Below are 4412 nucleotides of genomic sequence, written 5' to 3' on the forward strand. Positions count from 1 at the left end.
AATATGCATAATGGATCTGAACAAATGATCTTCCACCAAGTAAACCAACTAGCATCAACTACAAGGAGTAATCAACACTACTAGCAACCCACAGGTACCAATCTGAGGTTTGGATACAAAGATTGGATATAAGAGATGAAATAGGGTTTGAGATGAGATGGTGCTGGTGAAGATGTTGATGGAGATTGACCCCCTCCCGATGAGAGGATCGTTGGTGATGACGATGGTGATGATTTCCCCCTCCCAGAGGGAAGATTTCCCGATAGAATAGCTCCACCGGGGCCCTAGATTGGTTCCGCCAAGGTTACGCCTCGTGGCGGCGGAGTCCCGTCCCGAAAGCTTGCTTATGATTTTTTCCTCGATGAAAGACTCCATAGAGCAGAAGATGGGCATCGAAGGGCCACCAGGGGGCCCACGAGGCATGGATGGCGCCCCCACCCTCGTGGCCAGGGTGTGGCCCCCCTCTGGAACTTCTTGCGCTCAGTATTTTTTATATATTCTGGAAATAGCTTCCGTGAAGTTTCAGGACTTTTGGAGCTGTGCAGAATAGGTCTCTAATATTTGCTCCTTTTCCAGCCCAGAATCCCAACTGCCGGCATTCTCCCTCTTCATGTAAACCTTGTAAAATAAGAGAGAATAGACATAAGTATTGTGACATAATGTGTAATAACAGCCCATAATGCAATACATATCGATATAAAAGCATGATGCAAAACGGACATGTGGGCATCATGATCATTCTATATATATATATATATGTATATATATATGTATAGGACAACACTATTCTAATCCTGGGATTAGAATAATTATTTGGATCACGGCGCGCCCTATATATAGGCGTCTTCCTGAACTCCCGAACCGTGGGAAAGAAAAAGAAAAAAACCGCAACGCCCCCACTGTCCCCGCCGCGCCCCCATCTCTTCCCATCCCGATCTCGACCATCCCACCTCCCCGCCACCAGGATCCAGCCAACGGAGAGTCGGCGACCGCCACCAACCCACCTCCCCGCCGTCGGGATCCAGCCACTCAGCGCGCCGGCGCCGCCCCGAACCCCGCAGGCACCCCGTGCGCCGTCGTCACCTCTCCTTCGCCGTCACCATCCAGCGCACTGCCGCCACAACCACCGCCCCTCGAGAGCGCCGTCGCGCACGGATCCGGCTGAATCTCGACCGAAGCGGACAACCCCTGCACCTCCCGGTGATGCCCAGCATCCTGCACCTCCCGGCGTCAGTCAAGCCTCTCCATCTCTCACTGATGCGCCGTCACCTCCACCTCCCACCGGCGCACTACCCCTCCCCATTTGTGTTGCCACCTCACGCCCCCACCCCGCTGCCCCTCCTTCAGATCCACCCGTCACCGCAGTCCAACGTGTCCAACTGCAGCAGTTCGCCGCTGCCGCATGAGGTAAGTCGGGTCTCAACTTCTACTCATCCTTCTTAGCTGATGATGTTGCCACTTGTGATTATGTTCAGCAACAGGAAAAGATAGAGTCCTTCTAACGCTACATCACAAGTTAGAGGCCATGTCGATGAACCATGCGGTTGCTAACAAGACATTTCCTTGGCTATTTACTCATGGGCATCGACGCCAAGCTGCTCTTCGCCATCCGCATCCCAGGGGCAGTGCCTACCTAAACCTAAAGCATCCATCTCTCTAACTTCCTGGTGGTACCTCGCGATTAACATCGAACTCTTCCTGTCTGATTGCAGCACCGCTGACTTGCACCCGCAAAATCGGGAAGATCTTGGCAAGGTTGCGACTGACCCAGGTCCTCACCGGTGTCTTCCTCAAGGCCACCGAGGCAAACCTCAAGAGACTTGCTGCTGTTGGACCGTTTGTCACCTATGGGTAACTGACTGAATGGAAATATCTTCTCCATTGGTGTGGCTTGTTTCGCCAGTTTTCTACTAGTAGTTTATAGTGATTGAATGTTGTCAATTGGTGTCACGGTAGGTTCCCCAATTTGAAGAATGTGAAGGAGCTTATTTACAAGGAGCCTTTCCCCCTTACCAGCAATGATCTAATCAAGAAGGTATAATTTCTGTGACATCTTCTGGAGAATGAGTTCAGACATTTGATTAAAGTAAAGCTTTGGCATGACTACGACAACCTAGTAATTGGCATAGGAAGTAATCAGCTAGGAGTGTCAGTGATCTGTGCGTGTTAGCTTTCTTTAGCCAGTTCTACAATTGGTAAGAAACCTGAATACCTTCAGTGTTCAATTCTGGACCAATAATATGTTGTCGCCTTTTCCCTGTATCCTTGATGTTGACAGGCATTTAACTATTTTGCCGTGTGAAAACAGATGATGTTGCTGCAGCGCTAGTACAACACCTTTCTTTTCATTTTTTCCTTGATTTTGTGTCTCCCCACTCCGCACGATGTTCCTCTTTCTCTGTATCACAAAAATGCATGTGTGCGCATACTCGAACTTCAGAGAACCTGATCTCTCTCTTAATCGTTGTGGATGTTTTTTTGTGCAGAGGCAGGAGGAAGAAAAGACAACAATCAACACACACGTTCTGAAAAAAAAAATCTTGTTTTCACTTTCTTACTACGGCAATGTGAGAGACTTATAAAAATGAGGAAGTTCAACCTTATCTTTGTGAAGGTTCAATGAGTGTACCAGTAGCAGGAATTTGCAGACTGCAAAAAAAGAAAATCTTTCAAAAAAACAACACACCTTGGGTGGGGGACTGTTTGCTGCTGGAGCTCATATTTGTGTTTTTCGTGCAGTGTTTTCAGGTGCATCGGAAGGTGTTATGACAATCTCCGCTGTTTCTACACCGGACGTCGGTCCGCCGCATCTCAACTAGCATCTACTACTACATGTTGTACTAGGCATGCTCGATTTCTTAAGCTCAAAAGTTTGATTTTGCCATGCTTTCCGTTTCGAGGCAAATGTGACGTGCTGTGTAGCAAGGATTTGGGATCCGCTACTTCTCGATGTGCGGCCTCATGAACTTGATTGCTCAGGCCTCTACGATACTATGATCTCTGTTTGCAATTTGCTTCTTGTAAATGCTATTGCGGATTCAGATGGGGTTGTATTATTTCCAATTGTATTCTTCCGAGCTTGTGTTTTAATTGAAAAAAAATGTGCGTGTGAACAAGAGAAAAAGAATATGTACAAAAGAAGTTCGTGTATCACTTCCGTGAGAGTTCTTGTATTACTCCCTAAAGAGTTCAAGCATTGCTATCTAGTTTGTGCACAAATAATTCTCTTTCCTGTATGTGTCTATGTGTTTCGAAACTACAATGATCCAAAAAATAGATGTAACCAATCTAAAAAGTTTTGTAATTGCTACTATTTGTTGCGATGTCTAAAAGAGAATTGAGTTTTCGTTGAAATTCAAATAAATAAATATGAGCTGTTATATGTTAAAATAAATAATTGAAAAGGCCCCAAGGAGTCCAAATTTTAGAAAAGTAGCAGTTCGATGTTTATATAAAATTTAGACTGTTCTCATTATAAAAGAATGAATACAAGAAGTTCAAGAATAATAAAAAAGTTTGTATTTTAAAAATAGAGCAGTTCAAAAATCTTAAAAAGGATTTACGCCGTTTCTAAATTAAAAAATCTAGAAGTACTAATTTAAATAATGGTCTGGTTCAATAGTTATTACAAAACTAGGATTTTTTTGTTAATAAAAGGAATAAACCAAGAAGTCCAAATTACGAAAATATAGAAGTTCGATATTTATAAAAATATCATATTTTCCTTGTTACTAAAGAATAAAAATAAAGAAGTTTAAACTAAAATAAAGGAGTAGTTGGATGTATACAGAAAACTCAAATTCTTTCTGTTTGTCAGAAAAATAAAAGTAAGGAGTTCAATTTTTTTTTCTCCGAAGAATAACACAAGGAAGTTCAAATTGAAATAATAGAGAAGTACGAAGTTTATAGAAACTTCAGATTTTTTCCTCGTTACTAAAGAAATAAAATGAAGAAGTTCAAATTAAAATAAAAGGAAGAACTAAATGAAGAAGTTCAAATTAAAGTGAAGAAGTTCAAATTAAAAAATGGAGGAGTTTAATGTATATGAAAAACTCAGTTTTTACTAATAATAATTTAAGAAGTTCAATTTTAAAAAACGGAGCAGTTTGACATTTATGACAAACTCAATTTTTTCCTGTTACTAACGAATAAACCAAGAAGTTCAATTTTACTAAATAATAAACGAAGAAGTTCAATTTTAATAAACAAAGCGGTTCAATCTTAATTACGAAACTAGAGTTTCCAAGTTACTATAGAAAAAACTAAAAAGTTCAAATTACAGAAAGAAAGCAGTTTGATATTTATTAAAATGTCATATTTTCCTTCTTAATAAAGAATAAAAATCAAGAAGTTCAAATTAAAAATAACGGAGTACTTTGACCTAGATGGAAAACTCAAATTCTTTCCACTTC

At 41.5% G+C, this 4412-nt stretch overlaps 1 long non-coding RNA gene across 1 annotated transcript; it reads left to right on the forward strand.

Moving 5' to 3' along the window:
* Positions 1-1727: 1727 nt before the first annotated feature.
* Positions 1728-2631, forward strand: LOC119297133. Its single transcript, XR_005145542.1, has 3 exons — positions 1728-1851; positions 1957-2035; positions 2487-2631. It is a non-coding gene; the product is annotated as an uncharacterized LOC119297133 (long non-coding RNA).
* Positions 2632-4412: the final 1781 nt, after the last annotated feature.

The sequence above is a fragment of the Triticum dicoccoides genome, chromosome 5A (assembly GCF_002162155.2).
Source record: "Triticum dicoccoides isolate Atlit2015 ecotype Zavitan chromosome 5A, WEW_v2.0, whole genome shotgun sequence".
NCBI lineage: Eukaryota > Viridiplantae > Streptophyta > Magnoliopsida > Poales > Poaceae > Triticum > Triticum dicoccoides.